The sequence below is a fragment of the Lynx canadensis genome, chromosome A2, assembly GCF_007474595.2.
Source record: "Lynx canadensis isolate LIC74 chromosome A2, mLynCan4.pri.v2, whole genome shotgun sequence".
Lineage (NCBI taxonomy): Eukaryota > Metazoa > Chordata > Mammalia > Carnivora > Felidae > Lynx > Lynx canadensis.
The window spans coordinates 52,121,434-52,138,789 of NC_044304.2; the positions used below are offsets into that span (position 1 = coordinate 52,121,434).

The 17,356-nt window shown below is 48.0% G+C and overlaps 1 protein-coding gene across 1 annotated transcript in view; it reads left to right on the forward strand.

Annotated features, from left to right (window-relative positions):
- The window catches only part of SLC6A11 (solute carrier family 6 member 11), a 134,002-nt gene that overhangs the window by 28,446 nt on the left and 88,200 nt on the right, over positions 1–17,356 (forward strand). The gene's annotated exons all lie outside the window — the stretch shown is intronic.

Sequence of the window (17,356 nt, forward strand, 5' to 3'; positions counted from 1 at the left end):
CCGAGTTTGAATTATAAAAGTTAGCTCTTATGCTGGAAGGTAGGAGGAGCACTGGACTGGGAGTCCACTCAGGAGCTCAGAGCTAGAACCCAGTGCACCACTCACATGCCACACACCTCAGGGCTGGTCAGTTCTGCCTTTTGAGCCTCAGTTTGCTTGTCTGTGAAATAGCAAAGCCTGTCCTGTCTTACTGAGAGCTCTGCAAGGAAAGGGGAGGTAAAATGCTTTGAAAACTGGAAGTGCTGAAGTACAACCATGTAGTTTTTGTAATGAAGACATGGGCTTCAGGCATGTGCCAGGGCAGGAAATGCTGGCTGCCTGCACTGATAGGCCCCAGGATCTCACCCACTAAGAGTCTGTGGATGGAGGCCAGCTGCGTCCATCTTGTTGCCTTGCCGTGCCATCCATACTGTGTGGCCTCCGGGACCTGCATCTCCTCTCGGGGTGGGGGGGGGGGGGCGGGTCGGAGAAGTGGGAGGAAGCAGCCAGGTCTCAACAGCCCTGGCCAGGAAGTTAGCACGGCTCTCCCACTCACAGGCACCTGGCTGGAGCCTGAGGCATGGCCTCAGCTGCCTGCCAGGGAGGCTCAAGATGTAGGGGAACACGGGGGGAAGTGTAGTGAGCACAGCCATCTGTGCCATAAGAATCAATGCACATGTTGTACATGTAGCTCATGGACAAGTCCCGCCCACTCATGTGCTTTAAGGAAAAAAAAAAAAGTAGAGATGCCTGGGTGGCTCAGCTGGTTGCGCGGCCTACTCTGATTTCAGCTCAGGTCATGATCCCGGGGTTGTGGGATCTAGCCCCGTGTTGGGCGCCATGCTGTCAGTGGAGCCTGCTTGGGATTCTCTCTCTCCCCCCCTCTCTGCCTCTCCCTGCTGGTGTGTGCACAGGCGCACATGTGTGTGTGCTGTCTCTCAAATACATTAAAATAAAAGCATAGTTGCCAACACTTAAAAATCAGGAGATTTCATGTTGGAAAAGGAAGTATGATTCTGGTATCCTTTGGCAAGTTGAAAGGTTTGGCAGCACTGGGCCTGCATGCCTACACAGCAGCTGGGTTGGCGGAGCTGAGCAGTAGCCACCGCCTTCTAGGGATACTCTGGTTGGCCACAGTCCTCACCATTCCCTATTGCCCTGACGCTCTAGCTGAATGTCAGTGCCAGTAGTTTGCTCATTTGTGCTATTCCATTTTTTCTTGTGGAAAAGAGGACATGCAGCTTTTCTTATTCCAGTCACCCTGACCATCTCACTCCTTGCCTGCCTGTTTCCGGTAGGCATCACCTTTATTCTAAGCTGTTGGCTGGATCAGGGACTGGAGGTCAAACGTCTAAGGAGATGGGAACGTAACCACTCTGGGTCCTTTTACAAAAGGTGGTTCCCTCATTTCCCACAGTGGTAGGTATTGACTGGTGGGCAGACCTGCTGGGGGGAAATTAGGCGAGCAGAAAAGAGATATTGACAAGTTTCCATGCTGAGGGTGGTAAGGGAGCTAAGGAGGTACTAGAAAGTAATCATAAATTTGCCTGGTGCACCAGAGAAAGAACGGAGACTCATGTTCTGTCGGCCCAGATGATTTTGCTAATCTTTGCTTTCTCTAGTTTGCATCATGAAAACAATAGAATTTTTCTGTTTTTCCAAATCTAAAAATCAGTGCATTATTGATGTACTTCTTTAGACTACATACACGCTGCTCCTGTCCCCTTTTTTGCTGCCTCTTCTGGCTAAAAAGGAGGAGAATGACTTGGAGGAGTGAAGAACCAGAGTTTGGAATCAGGATTCACATCTGAGGTCTGTCACTCACTAGCTGTGACCTTGGTACATCACTTAACTTTTCTGAGCCTCAGTTTCCTCTTCTGCAAAATGGGGATTGATCATTAAGTTTGTCTCATGGGGTGATTGCCAGGATGAGATGCAAGGATGCATATTTAATGCTTAGCGGAGTGTGTGACTAATAGTAAGTGCTAAATAATGGTGATTCTTAAAAATCTTATTATAATGATAAAATTTACTCATATGAGAAGTTGTTTCTGGGTATCTACTCTCTGCCTAGCATTAGTCAATGGATATCTAAAGGTGAATGAAACACAGCCTCTACCCTACCCAGTTAATATATGTGAGAGTGCTTTGTGAAGTGCAAAGGGAAGGGACACTGCTTCCACCATGATTACCACTTTCTTGGGAGTCAATGCCAAGGCCAGCAGGCTTGGCTGGCTAGCAGTTGTGTGTGGTGGGGGCAAGGGCCATTGGATAAGGCATTTGTGCACGCGTGTGCTTGGGTTGTCCATGTGGGCACATGTAGCCTTGAGCTCTTGGGCCCAGAACATGGGCCACAGCAAAATTTGGTTCCATTTGGCTCTTAGGAGGAAGCTGAGTCCCACTATAGGGCCACTTGCCATTGGCTGGGCTGTTGAGCCTGTGTGTTGAGAATTCTAATGCAGGGACTGGGTTTCAAGGAAGGACTAGCAGGCTGCATTCTTGGAGATTTCAAAAGAGACATATGGGGAAGCATGGGAGAGAACATTCATCCACAGCCTTCTGTTCGCTGCACACTCTGCCAGGCATTTTTCATCCACATTAGCACATGAGATCCCGCAACCTGGGGAGATACTGCCTCAAGTTCATAGGTGGAGACCCAGAGGCTGAGAGATTGAGGAGCCTGGCCTGAGTTGGATGAAGACTGTGCCTCGGCACTGACCCTGTGCTCCTCCCATCTTGCCTGTCCTTGGACTCGATCAAATTTTAGAAGATTGTGATATTTTGAGTGATGTCCTTTCAAGCATTCTGCCTGAGCCTACTTTCTCTCATCACTAGTAGGCATGGTAATGAGGGCAGTAGTACTTGGTGATAGTAACGGGTGATGGTCATTGAGCGCCTCACATGCCCACTCCGTTTAGAACTTGAAACAAGCCCAGGAGACAGGGGCAGTCATTATCTCTGTTTCAGACGAGGAAACTGAGGCCTGGACGGAGTAAGTAACTTGCTTAAGGACCCTCAGGTAGGAAGCAGACCCCAAGCCTTGGTGGCCGCATAGCCTGGGCTTTGGATGAGAGTACTATCCTGCCTGCCCTCTGTGGTGTAGCGATAATGAGTTTTCTTATGGGCTGATTATAAAGAGGCAGTTGATGAGATAACATAGCACACAGTGGGGGCTCAGTGGTTGTTGGTTGCAGCTGTAATAAGATGGTGGTTTTAAGGGAAATGCTGAAATCCGATGAGCCAATTAAACATTTTCCTGAAGGCTGGGTTTCAGGGGCTCTTCCCCTGTTCCATGCTCAAGACCAGGGTTAGCATCAGGATGGAATGTGGTTTTCCAAAGCTGTTGTGATTTCTCAGAAACCATGTGCTTTACCCCCACCCCTGACATTTTATTAGTGAAGAAATTTAGGCTCAAAGAGCACAAGGGACTTGTCCAAGGCCACGCAGGGAGTAAGTGACAAGTGTCAGGTTAGGAACTAGGGCCTGGTGGCCCAGATCCTCAGCTCTTTATATATGATGAGGTTCTGACAGTTTAAGGAGACCAGGGGTCCCCCATCAGCACATGGTGTCTTCTCAGGAGAGGGTCTGTTGCTTTTCTTACTGTTTATTGTTCGCCTCACCTTGGACATAAGCCCAGGGTCCAAAGGTTTTTCAGGTTCTGTAGAAAAACAGCTAAAAATAAACACAGGTCATATGAGTCTTCCTGAGTGGGGAGCCACCGCTCCTGTCTCTTGCCTATGACCAGAGCCACTTTCATGAGGCTGTCCAAGGAAGGAGAACCCTGTTTTTCTGCTCTTGTCCAGGCCATGACTGAGTTCCAGCCCACTTCCCATACTCAGATTTCAGCAGAAAATTCTGAAATTTCATTAGCTTGAGAAAAGTTTCCTGGCCCAGGTTTAACTTAATTCATTGAACGTGTCTCTTGCTGCTGGAGGCATGCATTACAGACTCACCTGTTAGCAGATGACTGTCTAAATGGAGGTTTGGGATCAGGTCACAAATGAGTAGATCACAGATGAGTCTGTGACAAGGCCATAGAGGAAGGCCCAGCCACCCTCTCCAGTGGCTCAACAGGCAGTGTGTGGGCTCCTGATCTGTGTTGATATTAGCATACCCCCCACAGATGGTCTCCGCAAATGTCCTTCAGTGCCCTCCCCTCCTGCTCCCTGTTTGAGTGCTTTACGGTCTTCTGACATCACAGAGGCCAGCATTCAGGATGTCCCCAGGGTCAGAGTGAGCAGCATCTCCTGTCAGAAGAAGCTGCTGTGGGTTGGAGAGACACAAACTAGATTCAAACTTCAGTACGTAGCAAGGTGCCACCTAACTGTTCTTAATAAACATTTGTGGAATGGATGAATTTCACCTGTGCCTGGGGCTCCCTGCAAGGTGCTGGGATCCAGTAGAGAGGGTGGTGGGCCATCTTGTCCCCATAGAGTGTGCCTAGCAGGGCAGGCGCAGACAGATAATTTAGACATTGCAATTTAGTGTGTTAGTGCTAGCATTCACAATAGAACAGCTAGAGAATCAGATGCTGTGAATGTGGGGATTCTAATGGCTGCATACTGGCTCTGGAATATTGGAACATAGCATGTCAGAGCTGGGAGGCATCTTGGCTTTTAAGGTCAAACCCTATTGTACAAATAAGAGAGTAGAGGCCCAGAGAGGTTGCAAGGTTTGCTCAAGGCCACCCTGTTTGGAAGGAGCAGAGCCGGGATTCAAGCCTGGGTCTGTCTGCCTTCCCTAAGCCTCATCCTCCTCTGCTCTCATGCCCTCAGCTGGGAGTTCATGTGCAAGTTCAGCGTGAGCACATTGATCATAGTTCTAAGCACACAGTAGGTGTTTATTTCCCTACCCCAGGGCAACAGCTATGGTTTATTTCTGCATAGCTTTTTTTTTTTCTCTCTTTAGGCACAATTCAAAATTCTAGAAGTCTGAATTAGAAAAATAAATAAAAACCTTTCTCAATTGTTAATTAAATTCTGCCAAGATGTAGGATTCTAAGATACTTGATTTCTTCACGAGGAAACTTCCAGGCTGTTTGTAACTTGTCATCTTCTGCATGATAAACAGTTTTACTCCAGATAATTGAAATCAAGTGTTCACAACATGGAGACATCTTTGTGATTTTCATGTGTCCTTGGTTTTTGTAGTTTGTTTTCAAAGACTTTATTTTTAAGAGCAGTTTTAGGTTCATAGCAAAATTGAGCAGAAGGTACAGAGATTTCCCATGTATCCTCCTGCCCCCACACACGTGTCACCTCCCCCTTTATCGACACCGACCACTGGAGTTGGGCATTTGTTACAGTTGATGAACCTACCTCATCATCACCCAAAGGCCCTAGTTTACACGAGGTTTCAGTCTTGTTGTACATTCTGTGCATTTGGATAAGTGTATAATGACACATACCCGCCATTATAGTATCCTACAGAATAGTTTCACCACCCTAAAAATCTTCTGTGCCCCACCTTTTCCTCTCTCCTATCCCTAACCCCTGACAACCATTCATCCTTTTTTTTTTTTTTTTTTTTTTTACTGTCTCCATAGTTTCAACTTTTCCGGAATGTCATTATCATTGTAATCATACAGTATGTGGCCTTTTCAGATTGGTTTCCTTCACTTAGTAATATACATTTAAGGTTCCTCCATGTCTTTTGATGGCTTACAAGTTCATTTCTTTTTTTTTTTTATGCTTTTTTTATTTTGAGGGGCAAGGAGGGGCAGAGAGAGAACCCCAAGGAGGCCTCCAGGCTCAGCAGGAAGCTTGACATGGGGCTGGATCTCATGAACCATGAAATCATGATCTGAGGCGAAATCAAGAGTCGGACGCTTAACTGACTAAGGCCCAAGTGCCCCCCAAAGTTAATTTCTTTTTAGCACTGAATAATAGTCCATTGTCTGGATGTATCATGGTTTATCCATTCACCTTAATTTTTTTTCTTTGATAGCTGACACACAATGTTACATTCGTTTCAGGTGTCCAACATAGTGATTGGATATCTCTATATGTTATGCTGTGCACACCACATGTGGACTTACCATCTGTCACCATACAACACTATTATGATACCACTCATATGCTCCCTATGTCTTACCTTTCATTCCTGTGACTTACTCATTCCGGCCTGTGCCTCCAACGCCTCTTCACCCATTTTGCCTGTCCTCCCACCCCCTCCCCTCTGGAAATCATCACTTTGTTCTCTGTATTTATAGGTCTAATTCTGCTTTTTGTTAGTTTACTCGTTCGTTTTGTTTTTTAGATTCCATGTATGATTGAAGTCAAATGGTATTTGTCTTTCTCTGTCAGGCTTCTTTCATGTAGCATTATACCGTCTAGATCCATCCATGTTGCTGCAAATGGCAAGATTTCATTCTTTTAATAGCTGAGTAATATTCCATTGTGTATACATACCACATCTTTATCCATTCATCTGCTGATGGATACTTAGGGTGTGTCCATATCTTATCTATTATAAATAATACTGCAATTAACATAGGGTGCGTATCTATTCACCTACTGATAGACATTTTGGGTACTTCCAAGTTTGGCGATTATGAATGAAACTGTTATAAACATTTGTGTTCAGATTTTTGTGTGGACATCAGTTTTCAACTCTGGATAAATACCAAGGAGTGTGATTGCTGGATTGTATAGTGAGCGTTTTGTTCTATAAGAAGCTGCCACTCTGTCTTCCGTTTCGCATTCCCACCGGCAGTGAATTACAGTTAGTATTGCCCCATATCCTCGCTAACATCCAAGTGTTTTGGATTTTGGCCATTGTCTCATTATTTTAATTTTCATTTCTCTGATGACACATAATACAGAGCATTTTTCATATGCCTACTTGCCATCTGAGTATCTTCTTTCGTGAGGTGTTTGTTAAGGTCTTGGGCCCATTTTTTTTTCCTTAATGTTTATTTTTATTTTTGAGTGAGAGAGGCAGAGCATGAATGGGGGAGGGGCAGAGAGAGAGGGAGACACAGAATCTGAAGCAGGCTCCAGACCCTGAGCTATCAGCACAGAGCCTGACACGGGGCTTGAACCCATGAGCTATGAGATCATGATCTAAGCCCAAGTCAGATGCTGAACCGACTGAGCCACCCAGGTGCCCAGAGCCCATTTTATAACCAGGTTGCTTTCTTATTGTTGAGTTTTAAGTGTTGTGTGTGTGTGTGTGTGTGTGTGTGTGTGTATTTTGGATAACAATCCTCTATTAGATGTGTCTCTTGCAACTATTTAAAAAAATGTTTTTTAAATGTTTATTTATTTTGAGAATGAGAGACACAGCACAAGCAAGGGAAGGGCAGAGAGGAAGACACAGAATCGGAAGCAGGCTCCAGGCTCTGAGCTGTCCTCACAGAGCCCAACATGGGTCTCAAACCCATGAGCTGTGAGATCATGACCTGAGCCAAAGTAGGACAGATGCTCAACTGACTGAACCACCCAGGTGCCCCTCTTGCAACTATTTTTTGAGCTTATTGTTCTTTAAATCTTTTTTAATGTTTATTTTTGAGAGAGAGAGAGAGAGAGAGAGACTGAGACAGAGAGACAAAGTATAAGTGGGGAAGGGGCAGAAAGAGAGTGAAACACAGATTCCAAAGCAGGCTCCAGACTCTGAGCTGTCAGCACAGAGTCCATTCCATGGCTTGAACTCATGAACTGTGAGATCATGACCTGAGCCGAAGTCAGATGCTTAAGTGACTGAGTCACCCAGGTGCCCCTAAGCTTATTTTTTTTTTAAATCTTTCAACATTTATTTGCCCTTGAGAGGCAGACAGAGTGAGAGGGGGGAGGCAGAGAAAGGGAGACACAGAATCTGAAGCAGCCTCCAGGCTGTCAGCATAGAGCCTGACATGGGGCTCGAACCCACAAACTGTGAGATCATGACCTGAGCTGAAGCTGGACACTTAACCGACTGAGCCACCCAGGTGCCCCCCTAAGCTTATTTTTTAAAATAATCTCTGCAGCCAACATGGGGCTCCAACTCACGACCCTGAGATTAAGAGTCGTAGTCTCTACCTACTGAACCAGCCAGGCACCCCTCTTGCAACTATTTTCTCCTAGTCTTTGGTTTCTCTTCTTACTCTCTTGACATTATCTTTGGCAGAACAGAAGTTTTCATTTTAATGAAGTGTATCTTATCACCTGCTTCATGGATCCTGCCTTTGGTGTTGTGTCTAAAAAGTCATTGCTGTACCCAAAGCCACTTAGGCTTTCTCCAATTATCTTCTAGGAGCTTTATAGTTTTATGTTTTATATTTAGGTCTATGATCATTTCAATTTAATTTTTGTGAAGGATGTAACGTCTGTGTCTAGATTTATTTATTTTTTGCATGTGGATGTCCATTTGTTGAAAAGACTATCTTTGCTCTGTCCTTATTTTTTTGTTTTTATTCATCAACCAAATTCATCTTGACCATCCCTGCCACCCACTCCTCCCCTGGTCTCATAAGCCTGAAACCACCAGGGCATTTTTGACAACTTCTCCCTTTATGTCTCATGCAGTTATTGACCAACTCGCCTTTTGTAATTACCCTGGCAAACATCCTGTCCTCTCCATTTATTGTCCATCCATCTACTCACCCACACATGCAACAAATATTGAGCCCTCAGTAGCTCTTCAGTACCTCCAGAGTGAAAATTGCTCTTAGAATTTCCCATTTGTACAAACATATTGCTGACACACAGAATAATACAAATGAAATGCTGTATATTCTATGAAACAGCAATTTCAAATAACTTCTGTATGCTCCTGTCTTCATTCTATTTTATCAAATGACAGCATGTGAAGCAATGTTGTGGTTTTGCAATATTTTCCTGGTACCTCTATGCATATTTGTTGAAGATGGAAAAAACTGGCCATTACTGGTTGTCCTTCCTTTGTAGCTTTGCTAAACCTTAGTCTAACTCAGGGAGTAGCCAGATCTGGCCAAAGGCCTGTTTTTGTACATAAAGTTTTATTGGAACATAGCCACATCCCTTCCTGTAGGCATTGTAGGTGGCTGCTTTTGTGCTACTGTATAGCAGCAGACTTGAATGGTTGTGACCGAGACAATGTGACCCACAAAGCCTAAAATATTCACTCTCTGCTCCTTCACAGAAAAAGTTTGTGGATCTGTAATTTTTTTAAGTTTATTTATTCATGTTGGGGGGGGGGAGGGGAGGAGTGCAGAGGGAGAGAGAGAGAATCCCAAGCAGGCTCTGCACTGTCAGCACAGAGCCTGATGCAGAGCTCGAACTCACAAACTGTGAGATCATGACCTGAGTTGACATCAAGAGTCAGCCGCTTCACTGACTGAGCCACCCAGGCGCCCCAAGTGGGTCTGTAATCTGTGAAACTAATTCACGCAGACTCTCTGCCATCTAACAAGAAACTAATATAAACTGCTGTCACCCAAAACATGGATGGTTTCAAACACTGCAAAGCGTTAGTGATAGCTGCAGTGCAGAGGTTTTCTGAAAGGTCCTTAAAATCTCACCCCAGCCTTTGTAGCCTGCAGATGTGCTATTTCTTGTGTCCAAATGCTCACTTGCTATGGATGTTACTCATTCACTCATTAATTCATCCAGTAAGTGTTGCATACTTACTGTGTGCCAGGTACCAGGCTGGGGGTTCTCAGCGGTGGGTAATCCAGACCGTGGAGTTACGGCCTGCTGGGGGAGATGTAGAATGAATAAGTAACAGAAATACTATGGATGGAAGACAAGTGGGGCTGGGAGAGAAAAGAACAAGGGCGGGGGAACCCTTCACAGGGGTCAGGGAAGTGTTCCTTCAAGAGAGGTGTCCATCTGCGATGGGAAGGACGAGCAGGGCTTGGCCGGGTGAGCAGCACATGTGAAGTTTTCAAATGGGAAGGATCTGGTGAATGTGCAGCGAAGCAACTGGGAGTCCAGATAGAATCGGTGATGGCATGAGATGGGGCAGGGGAAGTCGGCAGGGGTCGGACCTTGCAGGTCATGGGGAAAGGGCAGGATTTTATTCTAAGTGTGATGGAGAGCCCCTGAACGTTTTTAAGCAGCATGATATGATGTTCATCCTTAAAAGCTGATTCTGGCTGCTCGTTGCAAGTGGATGGGTGAGAGACAGGCTGTGGGAACCCTGTTAGCAGGTGACCAAGGCAGAGGTAGCAGCGGAATGGAGAGAAGTGGTCGCATCAGTCGACTTTTGGCATGGCATCCTTGTTCTGTGGGGCCAGAAGGTGCACAGGGGTTCGAGACCTTAAAGTCCTTTGACTGTGGAATGGGGGTGGCTGGCCCAGCCTTGGTCCCGGACACTCTGCCCTCTGCATGCAGCCGTCCTGCCCACCAGATAGTCAGGGTGTCCCCTCATGCTGCCCCCCACTCCCTCCCCATCTGGCTCCTGGTTTTTCCTCTCTCCTCTGCCCAATTTCTTCCTCTGTCCTCCTCTTGGTGGATGATTTATGGATTTTTCCCCCTCATTTCCTGGTCTCCAGGAGCAGAGGTTGGGAGGGGAGGGCACTGCAAAAACAATTCTGGTCCCTTCCCCGCCTCCTACTATTGCCACTTTAAAGGAAGCTGCAGGATTAGCTGGGATTTTAAGAAGAATCCTGCCTTTTCACTGCTTTTGGGCTCTGTTTTTATTCTTTTCAGAGCTCTAGGACACCAAGGCAGGAGAAAAGAAAACACACACGCGAGCGCGCGCGCGCACACACACACACACACACACACACACACACACAGAAACAGCTGCAAATAGCCTTGAATTGATTTTTTTTCTTCCCCTTCCTTCATTCACCAACAAGTAGAAGAATTGGAGGTGGCACAGGACTCTTAAACAGCCCGTGTCGTCTGCATGATGTTAATAGTAAAGCAAATGGTTAAGTGGCACTTTGTTCCAGGCCCTGTTCTAAGGCTCTAATTACATTAACCTACTGAGTCCTCACAACAACCCTGTGAGAAAGGCGTGACAATTACCCCATTTTGCAGATGAGAAGACCAAAGTTCGTAGGGCTTAAGCTCTGTGCCCTAAGATCCTGGGGGGACCAGAGCCTGTTGGGATGGGGGAGGAACAAGGTGGGGCCCCTGGGCAGGTGAGGGCACCCACTCCAGGCTGTCTGCCCTAGAGCTGCCTCATGGACGCACAGCCCAGAGGGGCCCTGGGAGGCTCCTCCCCAGAGTGTGTGCCTTTTATCCCCCCGCCCCCCCACCACCAAGGCGGGTTAGAGCCGCCAGCAGGGAAACCACCAGGAGCCCCACACAGAAAATTTATTCTTCAGGAGCACCCTCTAAAGTGGCTAATGGATTCAATGAGGCATAAAGCAGGAGTAAAGGGGGCAGGGGAAATAAAAGGGAAAGATGTGTGAAAGGGAAGAGAACAGGCCCAGGGAAGGAACTGGGCAGCGCTGTCTCTAGGCCCTCAAGTGGCCTTTGTTGCAGCCTGAAGCAAGTGGGGACGGCCTTGGTGGCAGGGCTCTCCCAGTGGCCCGGCTGATGTCTGCATTCAGAGAGGAAACTAGAGCGCTCATGAGCTGCATGCAGAGAGCCCAGGCGGCCGGCGCAGGGAGGTCCCTGCCCTCGGGCCCCCAGAGCCCAAGGACACCCAGAGCCTGAGCCACTGCGAGGGGGTTTTTGTGCCCAGTTGGGAGTGCTTCTCCCACAATTGTGGTTTGGGGAGAGCTGTAGATTGTCACATTAAGTCAAAGGAGTTTAGCATCTTGATTCAACCCTTTCTTTGGCCTTGAATGACAGCGCGTCACCTTTAGCGGGAACCCTGGCAGCGAGGAAGGTTGGAAAGGAGGGAAGCTTTGCGACTCAGTAATACTGTCTTTATTAAAGCACAAAGGCCCCCCAAAGTCCCAGTGGTTGCTGGATGGGAGGGGCTCTGCAGGGCTGGCCGCCTCCTGAGAAGGCCCGTTGGAGCACTGCACGGGGGACCTGGCTGGGGGCAGCGGGCGCTGTTAACCCTCATGGAGTGGAGCACCTCTGGGGACCTGGCATGCTTGGAGCCCACCCGCATGCGTGGCCTCCCTGGGAATCAGGAGCCCACCCTTCCCTATGGCAGGCACGGAAGAGTCAAAGTGGCTTTGCTGTCAATGTGAGGCCAAGAGCAGTGCTTTTGGAAAACTAAACCAGAAGCAAGTGGGTACTTATTTTGTGCCTACTGAATGTCAGCACCGTACTAGGCATTCACAAAAGAATTGTGAGCTATGTATCCTGCCCACAAGAATCTGGCAAAGGAGATGAAGAGAGATAGCAATTAAGAGGAACAGAATAAGCCAGCGTTTGGGGTCCAGAGTCCCACCCCACTACTCACCAACTGTGTGATTCAGTGCGTGCCACCATGACCTTGTATGGCTGTTCATATCACTTCATCTCTCAGGGCCTCAGTTTCCTCTTCTGTCAAGATTAGCATGACAAGTGCAGCGACAAGTTGGTAGCTGTGCTGATGTCACTAATGACAGAACAGATGAGGCAGGGGGTCCTGGCAGCCAGAGCATGCTGGAGGGGGAGGAAGACAGGGAAGGGGTCAGCGTGTCTAGGAGGTTCTGGGTAGGGGTGAACGGGAAGGGTGATGAGCATAGGCCCAAAGGGGACTTCGGGGGAGCATTGAGAGGTCATGTGAGCCTGAGCAGACTGTGGAGTGGATGGCGAAGCAGGGGGCTGGCAAGTTACAGTGCACCTGCTTGCTCTTGGCTGGCAGCAGTTGGCTAGCTCAGTGTAGTGTAGCTGGAATTGACAGGGAGCCGCTGTCTTCCTCCAGAGCCCCTGCTAGATCCCTCCTTCCTCCCTATCCCTGTGTCAGTCAGGGATATTGCCACTGTGTCAGTCAGCATTCAGCCAGAGCAGCAGAACCAGTAGGCGATGTAGAGATTTTGTTCGAGGCACTGCTGATTGTGGGTGCTTGCCGGACAAGTGTAAGGTCCGTAGGGGAGGCTGCAACTCTTGAGCAAGAGCTAATACCGCTGCCCACAGGCACCACTTCTTCCTGAGGGAAACCTTGCTTCTGTTCCTGAGGCCTTGTAGCTGATGGAATCAGACCCACCCAGATCATTTGGGATAATCTCCCTTATCATCAGTCAGCTGCTGGTGGACCTTAATCACATCTACAAAACACCTTCACAGCAACACCTACATTGGTGACTGTAGCCTAGCTACCTTGCACACTAGAGTCCTTCTCGTGCCATCATCCAGAGGTGTCCTACCCACCTGGCTGATAGCACAGGGGCTACCCTCCGTGCCCCCTGCCCAGGCCCATTGTCCACCACTGCCAGGCTCAGCTTCCTTCACCATGGCTTTCATCGAATCACTTCTCTGAGAACTCTGGAGCAGCCCCCATTACCTGTAGCACCCACTCTGGTCTCTCAAAATCAGCCAACCAATATCGTAGCACTGAGTATTTTTGGGTTTTGTACAGTTCCTTTTCCCTGCAATCTCCTTTCTCCTCTGTCGTGGGGTAAATTAATAACCATGCAGCTTGGATGTCACTGCTTCCCTGGGATCATCCCTAGCACAGGGATGTTTCATAACTGCCTGTTTACTTGCCTGCTTACACTCCAGCCTCTAAACTTGTTTGGAGTTGCTATCTGCAGTCCCAGGCACAGGGCATGCTTAATAAATATTTGCCTCTCCGAGTAAGAAGTCTCCCTGAGCTCACAAGCCTGGCAGTCATGAGACAATGACAGGCAAACTTGGGCCGGCTGCATGCTGCTGGCAGGTGGCTGCCATCAAGGGCCACCAGAGGAGTTCAGAGAAGGCCCGGAAGGATGAGAGTGGAAGGGGTCTGGAAAGCTTCCTGGAGGAACAGGAGATATCAGGGTAGGGCATAAAAACAGCAAAAAGAGGAAGCAGGAGTGGGAAGAAGGCACGGTGCTGCCCGTCACCCTGCCAATGCCTGTTACTTGCCAGTGACACAGGGAGGACTGGCGGGGTGAGAGGCATAGAGGCAGGGAGGCAGGTTTGGGGGGAAAGCTAGCTTGCAGTGAGGGAGACTTAAATCTCCTCCATCCAATGTGAACATTCCCCAAATGCCGGGGAAGGATTCAAGCTGGACTTTCAAATGTGGGCCAGAATGTCAGGGCGGGAGGGAAGGCAACCAGACACGAGGGAAGAGCTGTTGGCGGGGAGTGTCTTGCTGGGGGAGGCGGGGAGTGGACCAAGGTTTTCTGGATGGATGAGGCTGGTGATTTTGGCAGAAATTTCATACTTTTTAACCTTCCTATCAAAATCACCTCCCATGGGGATGGGAAACCATATGAATAAAGTATTTCCTTCAGCATTTTCAATGGTGTAAAGAAAAAAAAAGGGATCCTAAGAGCCCAACAGTCATGGAATAGCTTATTATGTCATGGGATATTTACTCGGTGGAATTTAAAAATAGCTTTTGGCAAAATGGGGAGAACATGCTTTGCGAAGGACTGTTAAATGGAAAAGGTACATTATACAATATTGAATTACATCATGTTATGATTAAACAAGGTATAAACTCTGGTTATACGTGTATAAGGATCAGAAGGCAGCACAGGAACATTCTGGGGAAACTAGCCTTTCACTTTGAAATACTCAGTGCTATAATATTGGTTGGCTGATTTTGAGAGACCAGAGTGGGTGCTACAGGTAATGGGGGCTGCTCCAGAGTTCTCAGAGAAGTGATGCAATGAAAGCCATGGTGAAAGAAGCTGAGCCTGGCAGTGGTGGACAATGGTCCCGGGCAGGGGGCACGGCAGGGTAGCCCCTGTGCACTCAGCCGGGCGTGGGTAGGACACCTTTGGACGAGAGTGTAGGAAAGACTCTATAACGTGCAAGGTAGCTAGGCTACAGTCACGTGATTCAAACACCTGTGTTAATGTTGCTGCGAAGGGGTTTTGTGCTTGTGATTACGGTCCACCAGCAGCTGGCTTACATCCTTCCCCCCTCCCCCCCCCCGCTTTCCTCTCTTCTTTTTTCCTTCTCTCTTTTCCTCTTTCCCTTCCTCTTCCCTCCTCATTCAGTGAGTGAGCATCCATTGCTTATTGTCAGGGGCTCTTCTGCATTTCCTTATTTCTTGTTAGTTGATTCAATCAGCTGACAAGTATGTGTTGCCTGTCATGTGTTAGGACCCATTTCATTGATTGGGGTGAAAGTTCCAAAGCAATTTCCTGACAATCACACAACCAAGCCCTCTTCCTTCCACCTCCTCCCAACACCGGTGGCTAGGAAAACAGAGGGACAACCTATCTTGGGGGAGAGGAGTGAAAAATGAGGCAGAGTCCATAGGAATTGTGTGTGATCCCAAGTGTGCAGCTGTAGGTGTGATACCCTTACCTAAGGACCAGCAGAAAATGAGGGGTGATGGTAGGTCTGGGGAGGGGGATGCAGGATGATATGGAGGGTGTCACAGAAGCTATGGAGTCAGACTGACCCAGGTTCAAAGCTCAGGTCTTTGCCCTAAGCTGAGTAAACATTTACTGAGGGCTTACTGTGTGTCTGACATTGGGCTGGGCACTCTACTTTCATTATTGAACTTAACCTTCACAACAGACCGTCAGGTGAGTATTAGCAAACTCACTTTATAAATGAAGATACTGAGGCCCAGAGGTGAGTGATGTGCAGAGGGGCCACTTAGCTGTTTGAGGAGTCAGGATTTGAACCCAGGTCTGCCAAAGTGGATCTCGAAACTGGTGTTGTTCCCACCAGTGTATGCAGAGCCCTGAATACGTGTTGGCTGCCTTCCTGGCCTAGATGAATATTCACCAGCCCAAGTGCTTAATATGTGCTTGGCACCATAGGCAGGTGACCTGGAGGTAGACAGGCAGAAGAGAGCAGAGCCTGGTGGTCCTGAGTTTGAACCGAAGCTCTGCCCTGCAGGTCTGGGCATGGGCCTTTCTTTTGCCTCTGAGCTAATTCCTCAGCCTTCACTGGGGACAGTAAGAGTGCCCATGTCAGTGGTCTGAGGCACGTTAAGGTTTAAGTGGGGTGAGGCATGCAAATACTTGCCTGGTGCTTGTCACACAGGACACACACAGATCACTGTTGTTTTTATTTAATTGCTTGTGGTTTTTTATAAACTCATTCTCTAACTTAAAAAGGTTCTCAGTCTAGTGGAGAAGTAAGACTGGACTCCCTTTCTTGGAGATAATTAACACTATTTTGTAGTACAGATTAGTTGTCAAATAATGGCACTGTCATGCTGGTACAGAGCTTGGATAAGGAAGCTACTGTGGCCCAGAGTAGTCTGGAAAAGCCTTCTGGAAGAGGTGGGACCTGAGCTTCACTTTGAAGGACAGCCCAGGGGCAGGGGCTGAGCTGGGCCTTCCAGAGGATCAGGGGTATGGAAAGGGGGAGTCAGTTGTGGTCATGGAGATTGGGAAGCCATAGGCAAGGCCAGATTTCAGGGGAGGGGGGCACAAGTGCCAGACTAAGGTCACATGGACGGTCAGGATCCACTGAGGGTCCTTGACCAGGGATGTGTTTAGGGAAAGTGGAGGGGGCACAGATAGGCCTCGCACTGTGCATTGTGCCATGGCAGTAGCTATCTTCCTTCCTATTTGACAACCCCCCATGTGTAATGAACTCGAACCCCCGGTGAGAACATTGAAGCAGAAGATAATTCACTCTGCAGAAGCCAGACATGATTTTTATCCTGAATCGCAAGTATGTTGTGTCACAGTTAGGATGGACCCAGTATACTGACAATAGCAGTATCAACACCAGGAGGCAGGTGCTCAATCCATGCCAGCCCTAACTGCCCACCACCCCCCGGTGCCGCTTAAGCCACTCACAGACCCAGCACCCCTTCTTTATGGCAAAGATTTGCAATAATGCCTTTATCGCCCTGAAATGCAATTCATAAATAATCTACCTGCACAGATAAGTTCAAGAAAATTGATATAACACCCAGCTGTCTTTTATTTTTTTTTAATTTTTTTTAAACGTTTTATTTATTTTTGAGACAGGGAGAGACAGAGCATGAACAGGGGAGGGTCAGAGAGAGGGAGACACAGAATATGAAACAGGCTCCAGGCTCTGAGCTGTCAGCACAGAGCCCGATGCGGGGCTCGAACTCATGGACCGCGAGATCATGACCTGAGCCGAAGTCAGCCGCTTAACCGACTGAGCCACCCAGGCGCCCCATCACCCAGCTCTCTTTTAAAAGAGAAACAAAAAGGAAGCAACTTCTAATAAAATAGCATGTGTTTCAATATGTAAATGTTCCAGCATGCCACAAAGGTAATAGAGTCATCAGGTGCTGGCAGCAGCCTGGCACGAAAAAATCTGGATATAAGACAAGAGAGCCAAGTTTGGGGCGCTTGGGTGGCTCCGTCGGTTGAGCATCCGACTTTGACTCAGGTCATGATCTCGCCGTTTGTGAGTTTGAGCCCCGCGTTGGGCTCTCTGCTGATAGCTTGGAGCCTGGAGCTGGAGCCTGCTTTGGATTCTGT